The sequence below is a fragment of the Homalodisca vitripennis genome, chromosome 4 (assembly GCF_021130785.1).
Source record: "Homalodisca vitripennis isolate AUS2020 chromosome 4, UT_GWSS_2.1, whole genome shotgun sequence".
Classification (NCBI taxonomy): domain Eukaryota; kingdom Metazoa; phylum Arthropoda; class Insecta; order Hemiptera; family Cicadellidae; genus Homalodisca; species Homalodisca vitripennis.
Genome location: NC_060210.1, coordinates 5,971,133 through 5,991,261, shown reverse-complemented (window position 1 = coordinate 5,991,261; position 20,129 = coordinate 5,971,133).

Sequence of the window (20,129 nt, the reverse complement as noted above, 5' to 3'; positions counted from 1 at the left end):
TATAGTGTAGGCTAGTGAAAAAAGGTGAACTTGAGCTAAACTTAACATTCATATTTAATCAACCCTCTCACCATACGTTATGTATAGAACGTTTGTTTGCTCCACCGTTCTTAGAGATCGTGCCTAAATACTAGTATTTACATAAGTTATAGCCTTAAACATTGGCTTCCCTACTCTGCAAGGAGAACAGTTTCTAAATATATATTTTGATAAATATTTGCTTGATATTGTTAAATACACGAAAAAATTGAAAAACATGTATTCCTCCAAATATGTTTCATATGGACTCTATGTTTTGTACATCATGTTTTAGTATTTTATATTGAGGCATATTAAATAAAAATATAAAGCGATTCCAAACATAAACACTTTTTATAACACTTTTCCTGTTACGTTTTGTAATGGACAGTAAAATGGAGTAGACTTAGACAAGATATGTGATGTCTCGGTTTTGGGGTTGGTTAACTTATAACTGCTTCCAGGAAGCTTTTAGCAGAATGGCTTTTACACGCGCACGCACACACACTTAATGTGAGATCTCTCTGTTTTAGACTGTCTGATTACTTAGATACAAAGTAACTGTGTAACTATGTTATAGCATACATCTAGGTTGGAAAGAATGTGTAGAACATTTTAGATTTGTTTTATAAATAGAGCTCCTAGTAAAAATTAACGTAACTTTTGGTGACTGCTTCAAAAGTTCAAATATGTAAAATTACTAACAACTATCGTTTATCGGTTTCATGTTCATGATTGAAAACGGATGATTTGAAGTGATAACGGGATTGTTGATATTTGTAACATTGTTACAAATAAAAAAATGACGTTTGTGGATATGGAATATGTACTCTTCTTTACATATAGAATACAAGTTTAAGTATAGAATAAGTAAGCAATTAAAAAAATAACAGTCAACAAATAAAAGCCAATGCGAAACAAAAAGATTGTAAATTACACACGTATATATGTTAAATATTTGACTAATTTTAAGGCAATATTATGTAATGAACATTCATAAGGTAATGTTTAATTTTTTAATTTCTTGTTGCCGCAAAATAAGGTTAAGTATAAGAAAGCCACATGTAACTAACTTTGCTTGTATCTTAATAATTTAAGATGAAAGATTATCTTAATTTTTCATTTAATTCTAATTTTTCATTACATGACCGTTCACGCGCGGATCAGATCTGTCAATTTGGACTTTTCTGCTGGACTTTCAATGCATCAATGCTGGACTTTTCACATGCATTCGACTCAATAGACCACAGGATGTTGTTGGCTATCATGCATTTTTATGGTTTTCGACCAGAGGTGGTTTCTTGGTTTGATTCCTATTTGGGGAATAGGAGACAAAAGGTTAAAATTGGGATGGATTTCTCCTCATCTTTAAGTAGATTTGCTGGTGTTCCACAAGGAAGTTGCCTTGGGCCCATTCTATTCACCCTGTTTTCCGCCACTATGGGTTCAGACTTGCAACATAGTCGCTTGTATTCATACGCCGGTGATGCTCAACTGTGTGTTTCATATGAAGCCGGAAGAGCTGACTCAGCAGTTTCCATTTTGAATGCTGACTTAAGCATTGTCCATGATTGGTCTGAGAGGCATGGGATTAAACTGAACAAGGAAAAGTGTAGTGTCTTGTCGATTCCTTCCAATGTGGGTTCGGAGACAGTGGGTGAGGTGTTGCTTGGCAGTGTCAGACTGAAGGAGTGTGAATCCTCAAAGCTCTTGGGCCTCATGCTTGATAGTGGCCTCACACTATCTGGTCATGTAAGTGCTGTTTGTCGGCGAACACTTGGTCGACTGAGAATGCTATACAAGCATAGGCACATGTTTCCTAGAGAGACCAGGCTTCGCCTTGTCCGGGCTCTTGTGCTCTCTGTGATCGATTATTGCCTCCCTGTCTATGGCAACATTGTGTCTAAAGGAGATTTAGAAAAATTACAGAGGGTCCAAAATATGTGTGTAAGGTATGTAACATGTATGTGGTTTAAGAAGGTTTGACCATGTTTCGGAGGCTCGACGATCGCTGGGTTTGTTGACTGTAGCTGATACTTGTATCCTGCGCTCCTCATGCCTGGTTTACAGAATCCTGACCACTGGCAGGCCGGGATATCTGAGAGAAAAACTAAAAAGCAGGTCTCAAGTCCGATCTCGCAGTACTAGACAGGATCAAGTGTTGGAGATGCCTCGCGTTCGCCGTGAATTTGAAAGAAAACGATTTGCGTACTTTGCTCCCAAATTATATAATGAACTGTCCTCCAGCGTAACAGGCCAGGGTGTATCTGAAACGACATACAAAGAAAATATATACAAGTATTTAATGTACAATACAAGGTGATATAGCCATATATAACTGTATGTCTAATATTATGCTTTATTTATTAATAACTATAAAATAAGCTTTTAATTTTTTAAGAACTATAATAAGACATGAGTCGTTTTGTAAACCAGCAATTATTGTTGAAAACCGCTCCAAAAATAAAGTCCTTATTTATTTATTTATCTTTCAATTAGAAAAAAGTGTAATTTCTAATACCAAGTTAATTATGTACTATAGTTGTTACAACATATTCAAATACTTTACATTTTTCATGCATCTATACACCTAGACATTGATGATATAAATCCAATTGGATTTATAGACGACATCCTATTTTTTGAAATTCACGCATTTAAAACATTTAAATTTTAAATTACTGTATGCTTGTGCAATAGCAATCAAACACACGTAACAATATTTAACCTATTGCTTTAATGTTAAAAAAGATAAAAAAATCATTTGCCATTGAAAATGGTGTTCTCTCTTTAATTATAGCAATACTGCATATATACGTCTTCTCCGGAGAATACCCATTTTCCTGGCCCTCCAAGTACCATCATTTCTGTTCATCTGTGTTTCTCCATTGTCCTCAATCCTCGTCTGGACACTTTTCCTTCAAAATCAAAATATCTTGGCAGGTTAAGTTCGGTTATGGACTTATGGACGTAAGCGTGGCTTACGGGGGTTTCTTGATGAGCAAGTATTGAGGAATGGATTATATAGAGTTCTTGACATTTCTCATCGTTATTTGTAAAAAATAGAACACTCAGTTTCGAGGTTGAATCCTATTATCCTTTCAAATCATCAATCACAATACGCAATATAATCTCCAGAGGTGATACGGTGCAAATAAAAAACTGCAGAAACAGTGCGATGCGGTTCGTTTTCAATCTTGGACGATTTGCTGTCATGTATGGTTACAGAGAGGCCTTAAATATGCTACTTATAGAAACCGTATAAAGGATACTTACTAGCTGTATGGATCTACAAGGGTCTTTCCCTCAAGGAGCCTCAGTATCTGAGTGAGAGACTAACATACCGGGAGGAGGTCTCACAGCGAAGCACCCGTCATGATCGGGAACTTCACTTTCCTAGAGTGACAAGGGAGACCGGAAGAAGTTTCTCGATCTTTACCTCGATGGTGCATAATTTCCTCCCTGCATGTCTCAAAGAGGACATATCATCTCAAGCTTTTTATATTAGAAATTAAGATCTTATGAATGTGTTGATATATTTATTGTTATTAATTTATTATTCCGTATAGTTTAGTTACACACATTTTATATTAAGATTGTTGTTATAGTTGATTTTAAATGTAGAATGTATAGTATTTTAACCGAGATCGTATATTTTATTGGAAAAGTGAAAGACTCTTTGTTCAGTCTCTACTAAGGTTTAAAACATAATTCCTGAAACATTATTGTTGTTGGTTACACACCCCACCCGCTTCTTCTATCATCCGACATAGTAAACCATACCTGTCGATACGGTTATCTATTACATCTAAATACATCTAAAACCAATTTTCTTGATTTTGGAATTAGAAAGTCTGCTAAAACGTTGATTGAATCTCAAAACATTATGATTGGAGAGTCAGAAATGTGTCCTTCTTTGAATGTTAATTATCTTGGAATTGTTTTGGATGATCAGCTAAACTTTTTTAGTCACATTGATAAAGTCACGAAAAAACTAAGCAGCTGCATATTTTTGATGTATAGACTATCCTGTTTTGCTAGTGAGGAAATTCTTTTGCTTACTTACTATGGCTGTTTTTATCCTTACCTTTGCTATGGAGTCTCTATATGGGGATACGAGAGTAAGAAAACTCAATATGTTTTTCGTCTCCAGAAAAGAGCTATACGGATTATTTTCAAGTTGAGTCGTTCCCAGTCTTGTAGAGGTTACTTTCACAGTAATAATATCCTTACGTTCCCATCCATTTATATCCTTCAGTGTCTTTCTTTTTACAAAAAGTATCCCCACCTTTTTTCAGTCAACGTTAATCCAGCCCATAATTACTCCTTAAGAAAAAGAAACAACCTAATCCTACCCTGCCATAAAACATCTTTTTTTGAAAAACAAAGTCTTTACTCCTGCATCCGCCTTTTTAACTCTTTGCCATCCTGCTTGAAAATTGTTGTGGACGATAGGGAATTTCAAAATCGTCTGAAAAAATTTCTTATTTCGAGAGAATATTACAGTGTCCGGGAATACGTTGAGGATAATAAATTGTAGATCACTCCTGTTATATTGATTTGGTCTTGTTGTGTTTGATCTGTCAGTAGTCTATACTTTAAGTTAGGATATTATAATTTTCTTGACGAATGCCTATGCATGTTATGTTTTTGGCAATAAATGAATTGATTGATTGATTGATTGATATTTACCACAATATTTCGACTTTTGTTGTTACTAATATGCCTGTCCTAGATATCCATTGGGTTACGCAGATGTGATACATCGAACTTTTCTGTACCCAGTGCAGGTTATATTAGCAGGTTCAATTTAGCCAGAAGTGAAATCTCCTTAATAATATGATGCAGAAAAACTTACAATGTAGAGCGAGAAAAATAGTTCTAAAGTACTCACCTAACGACGTGAGAAATGTTTCAGCAATGTCAAGTTGAATGTGTTGCTGTAACGGAGACTTAAACACACACACCCGCCCTGGACACTCCTACCACTAATCACATCCACACCTCAAACAGGTAGTCCACCTCCGGAGTGAATTATGTAGAAAGTGCACCCTAAATTTATTTTAACGGTCTTCACCAAATATTGTTAGGTTGAAATTTAATCTTTCTTTAAAAATATACTTATTTATTCAATTGGCCTTAGGATTTCAGTAGTGGTTAAAATTTTCTTTTTGTAAAAGTATGAACAAATTTTGTCTAATACTTACCTGTTATTAAGAGCTCATATTACCACTTAATTCAATTGAAAATGTTTCAAAATTTTCATTTTCTCATTGTTTAGTAGTAATGGATTATCAATTGAAATTTTTCATAAAAATACCGTAATAGTATAATTGTTAAAAATCCTTGTAATTATACAATGTACTATATGTTCCAAAACATATGAGGACTTCAACCCCAACCCTGGGTGATAGGTGGGAGGGGATAAGTAAATATTAGAAAAATGTTAATACAATATTTAAAAATGTTTATTTTAAATATTATTTAAAAACACTTGTAACAGAAAAACAATGCCGCAAACTAGAGGCATCTATGTCAAACCAGTTCAAAATGGCGGCCTGCAAAATTTTAATTTGTAAAATACATTTAATCGTACAAAAACAAGCGTCATATATCGGGCAAGTTTCTTACTTTAGCTACAAAGCTTACATATATTAAAAGCTTCAGCAATTACTATGTCCTTTAGTTAATTATGTTAATCTCTAATTACTTAATTGAATTATTTAATTTGAATTTAAGTGCTACTAAGCACACTTTAGCGTAATAATTCAACATATACACGGTATTTCTCAGCATCTCTGGATTGCAAGCATCTCTTCAACATATCTCAATGAATGCTTTTAGTTAATTCAACGATAGTTGCTAGAATATCTGTATAATGTATCTCAGGCGGATCTAAATTTAATTCAAATAATATTAATTGTCATGTTAATGTTACCGTACTTAGGTACCTTTGCAGGGTGCATTGGGACAATGAATAGTGTCCTTATATTATAATGGATAAAGAGTTTGTGAACTGTGAATTGTAATGTCTAATTAGGGTCTCTCTCCCCCCTCTCATATTTTTATCAAGTAATGTACTGTAATAATGTTATTTAAAATGTAATTTAACTAAATACTCTATTTCTCTGTAACCGTCCAACAACTCAGAATAAGTAAATAAATAATTGAGACTTAAAAATCCCTATACCATTGTAAAGAATGCATTTTGGTTATGAGAACCGTGAAATAATATTTTAGAGGCTCGATTAAGAAGGACCACTTCACACTAGGCAGTGAAGACGCCGAACACACTGATTTTAACAAGAGTTCACTAGGTTACACATAATGAGTTTATGAACAGTGCATATTCAAAATAAAGTACAGAAAATAAACAGTTACCTTTGTTTTCATGAGAGGTACCTAACCGTAGACTGCTGTTGTTGAGGACCAGGTTGTGATCAGTAAGTGTGGAAATAGGCTGCTGTCTTGTAGGCAGGCGTGAAGACGGAAGATGTCCTTCACGGATTCACTCACGCACAATACGACCGCAAACGAATAGTTCATAACACTGTGGCCAGTCCTGTAGAGCACGGTAGACGCGGGTGTCCGGGAGCAGAGACGTTCTGGTAGAGATTGCCAATCCAGAGCACTGACTTTAATGTAAATGTAAATGTACAAAAAATATAGATAAACTAATATTTAAATGAGAGAGTAACACATGGGGGAGAGAGTAAGTATGGTAAGCAGTGGCTAGAGAGTACATAAGTGCCCCAGGCGGGACCGAGAGTATAATGAGCAAGCGTGCCGTCGCTTGCAAGGTAGGCAATTGATAAGTCAACCGTTGTGATTGGTTGGTGAGTGTACAGTAAACAGCTGATTCGTAAAACAATGGTTCATTGGTCTGTCACTGTACGTGAATATTTCAATCCAGTAAGGAATGGTATTGTAGGCACGAGGCCACAGAAAGAGATATAGAATTAATGTAGTATATACAGTTTAGTAAATAAAGGCAAATATAGAGTATAAATTGCCCAAAAAATATATACATAATTATTGTTCAATAAAAGTAGCCTTTTCATATTAGGAAATAAAAAAAACAAGTTATTTACGCAATAATACTTAACAACCATTATAAAAGGTGCTAATCCATATCCATGATCTCTAAATTGAATCGCGATGTTAATTGAAACGCTTCAAAGTCATTTAACGTTGAAGTGTTTAACTTATCCAATTTCAGATGAAGCGTTTATGGAAGCGTGGGTTCTGGTAGATGCTCAAAGCTGCGTTCAATCTCTCAATATTTATTCAAAGCTCGAAACTCATTTTACGGTATTTTGAGTTTATCTTTGTAAACTTTTCTAATTACGAATTATTCATTTCGATTAAACCTATAATACGTATAAATATAAATTAATATGAATTACTGAATGCTTAAACCTGCCAACCGAAAACAAGTATTTTTCTTTGAAAGCAAAGGACACTTCCATTTGAAACATTGTTATTCTATTAATGATTAATTGTGAACATTTCACCTAATATAACATAACCAATCATACTGGAATTTAGCCGTATATTATTGTAATTTCAGAAGGTATTGTAAAAATACTAATCGATAAACAGAGGAGTACTTTAGCACTTATTTTATTTATATAGTAAAAATAGAGTAAGTTACTGAATTACTTATAAATATAACGAAAATGGACAACCCATACAAACCTTAGCACAAGGAGGGAATAAAATATTTAAAAAAATATAAAAGAAAAAATTGTATTAAGGTGCTATACTGTTAAGGAGTTAAGTATGTTTTAAATTCCTATCAAATCTAAATCCACGATATTTAGTAAATTACTTCTTTTAAAGTCTTTTAACAATAGAAAGAAAAAAAACTTGTTCGCTGCCTTAAGCACTTTTCGATTTTAAAAATCGTACAAAAATAGACTTTTGTTTACAAAACATTTACTGGAATTACAGGGGTTTATTATGTAAACATTTTAAGATTCATATTTCCCATTATTTCACCTATATATTTTTTGATACCTTAACAGATTAAAATTTAATTACTTCCAGTTTGTGTATGCGCGTTATTATATGTAATATATACTATTATTAGTATAATACTAATAGTATAATACTGGTAATAGTATAACACATTTAATAACTGGTGGTAATTGAATTTGATTATGTTTGGGGTATTAATTCAAGATATTAGTTACGAAACCGGTCGCGTAAGCATAAAAACTAAGATATTTAAGAAGTTGTAGCTCTTGAAAGACGGTTTGACGATTTTAGAATTTTGTAATTTTGTAAAATTAAACGATTACTGTAGATTCTTAGATTTCAGTTCAGAAGCACAATTTTATTACTCAGTAAAATGTATTGTCTACTAAAATGGGAAAATCAGGGTTGATCTGAAGCAAGGAATTTGTTTAAGTGATACTCTTAGTTTATTAAAGCGGTTTGTACAAATTGTAGGAGTTCAAGGAAAACCTGTGGCCGGGACTAATGATTTCACATCAGGTCGGTTTCATTTCGAGAGTAATACGTCATTCTACCGACAATCTAGAATAAAACTACGAACATATGACTTTTCTGCTTTATATTTGCATATAAATGGTTAAAATGGGCAACTTCTAGGATAATTGTCCTATCAGTGAAATTCATTAGGTTTCGTGGAAGTGAATTCTGCAGCGTTGTTCTGTTAGTTTCAGAATTTTATCTGTACAATGCTTTGTTTAAATATTCAATATTTAATTTTTTAAAATAAAAAAACTATTTGCGATGAGGGTTTTTATATCCACTAATCAATAACTTACTGAATACATTAGGTTCGGAATCTTGTATGTGGCTCTCTACAGAAGTCCTTTGCTCAAATTTACTCACACACTGAGATCAGGGCACTTATGAACCCCAAAATCATATTACTAACATTGGAGGAATCCTCAGCTCTAGCCTCATGCAAAAATCAATCATATAAAAATCCATAGAAATGATATATTGCTTGGACTACGGGATATTTTCATTACGAATTAGAGTAATTGTAGAAAATTTTTAACAATATAGTCTGCGTAAAAATATTAAATTAATTGTTTACGCTATGAAACCATATGGGTTTAGGAAATCTATAAAGGATATGTTATTTGTAATCGTTCCGGATATTCCTTGTCCTAGTGTTTGTGAGAAATGAAAGTACTATTTACACTATTAGTAGTTGTGCTTTGAGAAATTAATAAACTGAATTTACTCAAATGAGTCTGAAACCTTAATGTTAACCCGGTGAAAAAAACTAGACTAAAACGTTTTCATATGTCAAAGGGTTTTACTCGACTGATGAGTTCATGCTAAGCCAATGGAAAGAAAGTTTTTGAAAATTATTGAAATTAACAGAAACCACGAAACCCCAGTTCTAACACATTCTAATATTATATTGTATACTAATTGTATCTAATACGTATTTACCTTGATACACATAAGTTATCTGATGTAGTTATTTATTTTTTGGTTACGTTGACGCATGTCCTGCAATATTGTAATTGTTTCTCACAATAAAGATTATTATTATTTTTACGTCTGTATTTAGATAAAGCAACGTTTCTCAGAACCCCAAATTTTTGACTGATTTAAAGTTTGGTTATTTAATCTGTATTAGTGGATTAACTCAGTGATAATCTTATTAGGACACAAAAGCTTTTAGAGATTGTACCAGGAAACTAGAGGATGGACGTAGTAGGCGGTTTCTTACGATACGATAGACTACAGGAGACTGTTGCAATATCAAGTAAGTTACTTCCCTCTTTAAGACCAGTACAGGTTTTGCTGATCTTTATCAGCAAAACCTTTATCAGGATTCGCTGAGAGTACCATTTCTGTGTAAAAATAATTGACCAAGTGGGTGTTTAGGTAATTATAATTATTTATATAAGAAAACTTTTGTTTTATTTTTCTGAAAGCAAAATATGCACTAAAGGAGTTGGTACGCTTGGTCGTGCCGGTAAGCACAGCTTCGTTAAGATGCGGAGTTTTATATTGTTTTTTTAATTTCAATCATCTGACAACAATCTGACGCTTTCACAGGCCTAACTCCTGGAATCTGCAGTCACGTGCATATGAAGATATCGAAAGAGTGTAACAAAGAAGGTCAAATCATCTTTATATCGTTTCAACATCAGGTACTCCTAGATTATAAAAAATAGTGTTTGATTAGTGGATATAAAAACCCTCATCGCAAATAGTTTTTTATTTGTGTGCTCACATACAGATATTCTAAATTGTACACCTCATGAGAAATTGTTCTGTTTCTACCAGCTCTTGGCTATTTAAGTACCTAGAACCTCAATTTGACTTGTCATAACAGTTTGTTTACAAACAAATTGATTCTTCAATTTTCGATTGTCATTATGATTAACCATCACAACAATGTAAAGATGTTCACTAACTGTCAGCAAATTCGTTTGGAGTGAATGCACCATTCTTGAACTCGATGTTTTTAAATACAGAAATGAAGCTTTATGTAAAAATTTCAAGTCTACAGGCTAGCTCGATCTCGACATATCTTGTGGAAGACAGACAAATACACAACGACAAATACGATAAAAGACATTTTCGTGCCCCCCGAGTGATGGACTTTGCTAACGCTAAACCAATAAATAAATAAATAAAACACAATAAATACCGATGTTTTTTAGTTTTATTTATTGTGTTATAAATTTATGGCATAATTTTCTAATTAAAAAAGTCAGTGAAAACACATTGGTTAGTAGAGTGAAACGCCGCCTACCGCATCAGAATACGACGATCCAGTCAGAAATGGCAGCGCATAATGTACTTCACAATGTGTACCTAAAACAACCCGCCATTTCTGATTGGATAAACCTTTTGAGATGCGGTTTGCAGAATTCAACTCTACTAAGTGAGCTCTTTCAAATGAGGTATCACTCGACCCATGTTTCAATTTAAGATTTCCATGTTTTCCTCTGTGGGCCGTCCCCCCATGGTTGGCATGTCATGGTAATAGCAAGGGGAAAATAGTTTACATAGCCATACGACACTGTGCAAAGTTTATAGATGTTATCTCCTATGGTTTTTAAAATATTAAGCCGTACCCATACTTTTCAAACACCCTGTATACTCAGTCCCTGTGACTCGACCTCCCCTCCAGATCCCACCAAACATGTTTTCTTTAATTGTTAGTCAAAATTGTAAATGATATTCACAGACGACTCATTTATCATTTTCCTAGCCGCATGTTCAAACTCTGTGCTCTAATAAGATGAAATGTGGAACCTAGAACTTGACGTACTTTAGGTACCAATTGACCAATTAAGTACTTTACGTTGGCGTCTTGAAAATATGTATATCTTAATACACTTATTGTTACACTAAATATATTCATGTAGGTTCCTTGCAAAATGTTAACGGCCGGTGATTTATGTAATATAAAATTACCTATACCATGGTATAGGTATCTTTAAAAGGAAATCATTATACGAAACTCAAAACTTTAAATACTTTATCACAGATTTGCTTTGACTATTAATAAACGCATTTGGGTATGAACTTTTGCTGAACAATCAAGTAAAAAATTCAACCTTAAATAATTTATTTAAAAACATATTAACATTTCTAGCTTAATTAAAAATTGTTAAATGCTATTAAATGGTCAGTAAGTAAACTTGGAAATTATAAACCCGAAATAAAAACTGTTTTAGTTATAGATATGATTTATTTAGTTGGTTATTTGAAATGGAGATAAATATCTTGTAGTATTAAAGTAAAATAATGAAAGAGCAGAGTTTACTGGTATAAGCTAGTTACTATGCACAGTTATGTCAGCTGTGACGCTGTAAGAACGACAATCATGCAGGTAAGGCATTATTCAATGTCTCTTAGTTAGTCAAATATGCTTGAGGGCATCTCACAGTGCCGGTAAGAGTACCTTATGCAGTTTTGAGGTTACGTCGTTTAAAGTCTTGGTAGTAAAGAGGTCCATAGAAATGGATTTCTCTGAAGAATTCATCTCAAAATGTAAAAAGCTCTGATATATCTCGAAACCAAAGGTCTCGATATCATCTTGTAGAGACCCTTTAGTTTACAAAAATGATACAACAAGAATATGAAGGTAAGGATCTCTTTTCCAACAGTTATTTCTTACGCCAGGGATACACGAGATATTCAAAGTAAGAGTGCTCGATAAATCTTCACAGTGACCTGCAACTTGGACTACCCACATTCAGGCCTGTTTCAGAGAATAGAATTTATATGACGTCATTAGTTTTTAATTTGGATCAACATCGTCACCCAAGAAAGTTGGGTAACTTATAGTAAACAGTCCAAATAACGGATTCCACTAACTTTACTTTTTGAGGTCACAAAAATCCCTAGATTTTGAGCAGCAAGTCGTGATGGGGTTCAGCTAGGAAGGATCCCTTTACATTATTTTCACTTCAAGAATGCCATAAATAGAGGCTTAGTCCCCTCTCCCAAAAATGATAGAAACTGCGATATCAACGCTGATCAAGCAAGGGTATGTTTTGGGAATAGGACTCATCCCATTGTACACTGCAGAAAATTCACAATTTTCTAGCAATTTCCCTCCTCTTCGGGGAAAAAATTGAGATCCTTCCATTATTTACATAGAAAATTATACTGACAATAGATAAATAACTTGACCAAAAATTCATATTAAAACATTGTTTTGCGCACTTCAATTTAGCATTTGCCCATGCTCATGCCGTTCTTGACTGTTACTGTTTGATGGTAAAATATCCATCTCTTAATGTATAAGTAATTTTGTATATATTATAGTATAGAAACTTTTACTTGGGACTAATTGCATACAGTTCGTTCATGAAGCTAGCATAAGTTGACCAATGAATAAATTGAACTTTGAAATAATTAAAACGATCCTCCCTCACAAGGAATGTTATTAAATAAACTCCATTAGATTTCTAATATAAATTTTTACGTATGATTTTATCTCGGTAAAGTGGTAAAGGAAAGTTATACCTAGTTAGGTTTATTACTTGTTACATTATAGCTTACTATTAAACAATGTGTTCTTTCCTGAAAATTGTATCCTTGATTAATATAAAGAACCTTTACACGAGATTACACGGGCAGCGAAGATAACATTGTATAAGCTCCTTACATGGGCTTACCGACAACCAAAACCTTTCCAACAGCTAATACAAGTATATAGAATCTGATACACCATGACTTCAAGTATTAATACATCAGCGAGTTTCAAAGACTTCAAAAATACTTTGAATATAAATAAAAAATCCAACCTAACATTAATAAATGCGTGACTATATCGCAATTATTGTAATACAGACCTAGAACCTGGAAGTTCCAGTTATATGATTACATAAATACTACTAAGTTACAATATTTTAAAAGATCACAATAATGTTATATTTTGAAGACGGTAATCTTTTAATATTGCATCTACGCAGTTAATAAAGCCCATATTTTTGTCTACCTTAAATATGAAACGTAAGCTTTCCTCACTATAAAACTCAAATTCTATGAAAATATTTGATTTTCTAGAAATGTGTTCATTGAAGCGGCCGTTCGATTAACACTTCCCAAGTGAGCGTTACATTTGTAGAACGCATGGTTTTATTCTACATCAAAATAAATGTCATTAGATTTTTGTAAATATTAATTTTTAAATACATATTAAGAAATCAATAATAGCTTGTAATAACATAAAAACTCACTGTAATAAAGGTATTATATTTAAAAGCAATAATTGTGAATGCAATAGCGCGGTTGTTTCCTGTTGTTTCTAAGAACAACCATGTATCAAATGTAAACAGCGCTTTAACATGACGATAAGAATTAGTTATTATTTTATTGAGAACAGTGGCAAAGTTGTTTTAATAAATTGTTAAAACATGCATATTCGTATTGAAATCATAAAGTAGACGTTTATGGTATGAAAAATGAATGTTACATTCAGTTATTTTGTCATGGATAACAAAGGACCAAACTTCACCTCCAAAAGACATCTAAAATATATCTCCTTTTAAGTTCTTATCTTCTTTTATAGTTTTGGTTATAAGTATATCATTGACTGTGATATACTATATTGTACATACTTTATTGACTCTACCAGGTAGAACATGTTTTCTTTCTATCTACACTAGTATACCTTGTAAAACGGTCTACTACTATAGAATACAGCAGTCTGTGTATAAAGTGACAAGTATGATTTGTTAAAAATCCAAAGTTTGAAGATTACTAAATATCTTTTTGTATTAATACTTTGAAGTGTAGCATTAATTAAAGTATAATAGCTCATGTATGGTCTTTCGTCTATTTCTAAAAACACATTTTAAGTAAACACAATTCCACTTCTATAAATGCTATTTTATTCATTGATGCTATTTTCAATGTAAATCCGTAAAACTGATATTTTAAAGTAACACGTAAGACTGGAAATATATAAATATGTGGGAATAACTTATCTTTACCGTTTCAAAAACTACGCTTGGCGGTGAGTTCTCAGTGTTCTAGAGAAGTTGGAGTCTGAGGATGCAGTTAAGTTTGTAAATATTCAGGTGTTAACACTTAACAGGTGTTAAATGAGAACGTTGTGTACACAAGCATGCATTGAAATAAGGCTATGTAAGTGTAATATCTTCAATTCTAGCTAAAAGGTTCATCTCAGTTCATTGCCAGTTAGACGTTTTGCTGTAATAAGATCCTACTTAAAACATCACCTCATATCGTGTATAGTACTATCAATATAAATGTTTACAATATTGTACTTAATATCTACACATATAATGATTTCAGTACTTCAACAAGAGCTGAGATAAAGTTACATATCCTTTCATTAGTTTTTTGGAAATTCTTAGCTGGTATCTTTTATGTTCATAAATGTTAACATTTGCAATGATTAGACTCCTTTACTCTATTCGTTTTGAACTCAATTTCTTTCGAACAATAATGTTATGAATGAAGAACCTTGAAACATTGGGAACAGTTTAATTTAATTTCACTAGGAAATCAATACACAATTTCCAATATTATGTTTAGAAAGTGGCAACAGAATGTTTTTCATTTTTCTAAATAATATATATTAAAATAACACATGATAAAGAATTTAGAAATATAGTTAACCAGTATGCAATATTTCAGCAGTATATCGTTTTAATTTTTCTTATAAATTTAGAAGAAAATGTGATTTTAATATCTATTATTTATAAAAATGTATATATGTATTCGTTTGTGAAGTTACCTGATGATGGAATCATTGATTCTGAAAGGTCTAGCCAGAACAAAATTAATATTAGAAAATCGTGTATTCAATTAATGAAGGCATTCAAATAATATCATGCTTTAGAATTTATATATAAACTTTTTTATATTTATTCACACATTAAATACAATACTATATACGCTTTATACAGTAAAACTGTAAATTCACTTGCATAATCAACAATTATTTGCTCAAATAATTATTATAAGACAATAGTTTAATTTATTAGAGTTTTAAAGTAGGTAATCGCATGTTCCGTGTTTGTAAAATTGAATGTCTGTATTATGTAGTATATTTCTATTATATTTCTTAACAGTACGAGATTATTTATTCTTTTTGGAAATTTAATCAACATGTTCTTGTTGTGGACGCATTAACTCCAATAGACTCAATCAATTATAACGCCAGTGCACCTGAGGTAAATATATAATTGCCTCAAATAGAATGAGTTAAATACACAACAGGCAGAAGATTTTGCAATAAAATAAATTAATAAATTGTCATACGGTAATTAATCTGACTGCTCTTTGGTGTCCATGCTTGTTTAACTCCAATAAATAAGAGTAATTATAAACTAATAAATAACAATTTTTAAAATTTAAAAATACAAAAATTAATGTATATAATCAACATTAAAATATAGCTTTTATGTATATTAGACAAGATTGGGAAATTACCGTAAGGAAGTCATCTAGCGTCCAAATTGCGCTTTAAGTGTTAACACGTTTTTTGACCGATTGAGATAATTATTGGCACTACATACTTTTTTAATTGTCTTCACAAAATCCGAATAATGAACGTGAGTTTTAGGGATTGGTACTGCTTTATTCCACTGTTTTAAAATGTTATTTTTGTGACAAATGTTGCTTTCGAGAAAATGAAATTCTAAACCATTTTAATTGGTTTAAGCTGTTTAATTGTTCTGCTTCACTTGTTCTTCTAGCTTCAATCGTTATAAAAATTGGAATATAATAGTGATCTTTCCTTCGTTAACAAAAATCTTCCTGGCCATACATTTTCAATAAAATTTTAATGGTAATGATAACTCATTCCATTCTTAGTCATCGGTTTTACCCAGAGGAATCGATTTGGGAGTATTCTATTAAAGTCAATAAAACGTTTAAAAAGTCCACTTGCGCGTGCTTTTTGTATAGTATGGATTTGTTTCTTTGTCCACCCCACATTACCTCGAGAAAGGTTTTAACGAGTAGCGGAGGGAGGTTTTGTACCAAAGTTGGTGAACTGAGTAATCAAGCACGATTTGAATAGTAAAATAAAAAGTTGCAATTTTTCACTACATATCCTAAAATAGAAAGTATACGCTTTTTTATTAAACTAAGATTCGTACACCTACTAATGCCAGTATGTATGGAGCAGGCAATAAGGAAATCTCATCAACTGTATAACTATAAAATACAATTCCCTCTACCCAGAATTGCTCCGACACGCGCAAGACGGAAATAATTCGCAGTGAATCCTGGTACATGAAGAATGGTCTTACTCACAATTGTATCCTACAAATACTTTCTTGGACCATTTTATTCTCCAACTCCTCAGAGCCGTAACCTACAGGTCACTTAGACATTTAAAGGAACGAATGTAGTTCCGGAGATGGAGATATCTGCTAAGGCACGTATAGAACAAGCTCACAGTTTAGCTCTGTTCACGTCCTTCGTTTTCGTATGGAAAAACACGTTGCAAGCCGTTGTGAATTTACTCCAATCGTCATAACTTTTTCCGGACTGCGAAATTAGTTTAAATTCAAGAGTAGTACTAAAAAATCGAGCACAAAAACGCGAAGTTTACTATGAGTATTTTAAATACTACATGTGTATAATATTGTGATTTATTTTTACGCTGTTGTATTATTAATAAGTGAGTCATATTAATACCAAGTGAGTCATACTGCACACGATTACAAAGAACGGTAGTATGAATAGCTCCACTTGTGTATATTATTTAGTAGCATAGAATCGTGTAAAATAATGTAACTCAGTTCAGTTTGTTTGTTGACACAATATTGTCCCTGGCCATAAGTACACATACCAAGTGAGTCATACTGCACACGATTACAAAGAACGGTAGTATGAATAGCTCCACTTGTGTATATTATTTAGTAGCATAGAATCGTGTAAAATAATGTAACTCAGTTCAGTTTGTTTGTTGACACAATATTGTCCCTGGCCATAAGTACACATACCAAGTGAGTCATACTGCACACGATTACAAAGAACGGTAGTATGAATAGCTCCACTTGTGTATATTATTTAGTAGCATAGAATCGTGTAAAATAATGTAAACTCAGTTCAGTTTGTTTGTTGACACAATATTTGTCCCTGGCCATAAGTACACATACCAAGTGAGTCATACTGCACACGATTACAAAGAACGGTAGTATGAATAGCTCCACTTGTGTATATTATTTAGTAGCATAGAATCGTGTAAAATAATGTAACTCAGTTCAGTTTGTTTGTTGACACAATATTGTCCCTGGCCATAAGTACACATACCAAGTGAGTCATACTGCACACGATTACAAAGAACGGTAGTATGAATAGCTCCACTTGTGTATATTATTTAGTAGCATAGAATCGTGTAAAATAATGTAACTCAGTTCAGTTTGTTTGTTGACACAATATTGTCCCTGGCCATAAGTACACATACCAAGTGAGTCATACTGCACACGATTACAAAGAACGGTAGTATGAATAGCTCCACTTGTGTATATTATTTAGTAGCATAGAATCGTGTAAAATAATGTAACTCAGTTCAGTTTGTTTGTCGACACATCACCACCAGCTTGTAGATTGAATAAACCCGAGTTAAGAATATAATTAACACATCAGCTCTTTTGTCACGAAGTACGCTGCAGTTTATTTAAATAGCAGTTTGGTGTTTGGAATTAAATAGAAATTTGAATTGATAACTTTTTAAATAAAAATAAATTACAAATACAATAAATTTAATGTATTATCAAATTAAATACAATTCATTTATTGTATTCAAAGAGATTACTGCGCTAATGTAATTAATATCAGTTGCTTAAATGTAAATATAAGCAACAAATATTAATTTATTACAGATGTTTTTTTTTAAATAAACGACCGTGTAATGTTGCAAATAAATAATAAGACACGAGGACACACCTTATGCATATAAGCTAAATAAGTTGGCTAAGTTTGTTCAGTAATAATTTTTAAATAAGACATTTTTGATTTGGAAATTTTGTGATTTTGTACAATATTTTTCTAGTTGGAAATTCTTGAAGAAAAAAGATTTTGACCTCGAAAATTTACGATTTCTATTTGTGTGCAATATTATTTAGTTAATAATTTATAAAGAAACAATATTTTTATCATTAAACTTGTCTGAGTTTGCAATGTTTATGCAGTATTTTTGTATGGTACTTTTGACACATTTCCCACAAGATCAATAGAATTTATCGCAAGAAAGAGTTGCCAAGGACAGCTCAGCCTACTACGGCTGGTCCAACTCTAAGAGACGAAGCGGAATAAAAAAAAAAAACTAATAAGGAAACCTAAAACCGTGTCACGGAGTTGGGATGGAGGCTCATACAATGATGATTGAAATCACCCCGCTATCCTGAGCTAGAACGTCCTTGTAGTCACAGCCACCGGGCAAGTACGCAATTGTCTTCCCCAACTAATTTCCAACTTCTGCAATTCCACAAGCAGAGAGCCGCGAACTGCGCTCAGTGAAATGGGTTCTACGTTCACTGATAAAAAAAAAATAATACAGTAATTTCAAAACATCTTTAGCTTAACCGCACAAAAAGCTCGATTCGTCATTAACCAAATACCTAAGATTGTATTAGGCGCTACTCAAACTCCAAAACGAGATTGCGAAACAAATAAAAAGTAAACGCAGGCGTAAGCTCACCGAACTACTCGACCTTACGTGACACGTCAGCCTACAACCACAATGTTGTTCGACCATAAAATGTGTTCGAGATGGAAACGTTAGGTCTATGACGAAAATCTGGTTGATCTGTTGTCGTCGATCGTATTGTGGATTAGTTTAAGAACCGTGTCCTTCATGTACAATTTGAGGTTAAAAAAAAAAAAAAAAAACACCACTAGGATTTGGCGGTTGGGTTTCATTGTCAATCTGCACTTTTATTTACCAAACAAATTTTATTATTAACTCAACTCTTTCAAAATATGAGGACCTGTTACCTGTCTCAATGTAGAAGATATCTTATTTAGGAATGGCTTTAGATCCAACTTACGTTCAAGAATCTCCAACTTAATCAGAATATAACGTCTAAGTTGGATGAGTGCCCAGACTGTTTGACGTTAACACAAAAAAGAGAATATTTTTTAAAATATGACTTCTTTAGTGTACGAGCACACATTCAAAACTACGCTATAAAGGTTTCAACAAATTTTAATATCTTTATGGAGAAAATGTAGCATGAAAATGTCCAAAGAATATACAATAGGCCAAAATGAGAGTGAACGTTTTCATATCATCATTTACAGTAATAGAATGGACATAGATAATAATACATCTTTTTTCCTACATAAGGTTCTGTGGAAAAGGCAATTTTCAAATTGAATGCAAAATGCAATCTTAAATAACTCACCCTTGAAACGTTGCCGCAAGAGGAGGAAGAGCTGCAAAATAAAACCTTCTAGTGGAGAATAACGTAAACACAATTAGTTAGCGGTAGCAATATCAGGCAATATTAAATGTTGCGGTGCAGCTCAGCAATAGAGCTGGCAATATTGGTTGTAGTTGCGGTGTTCTCTATCATAGCTCTGGTCTACGTTAACAAGGTTCATTAAAATGTAAATGTAATTTTACTTTTTAGAATTTATTTTTAGGTATTTATTTAATCTGA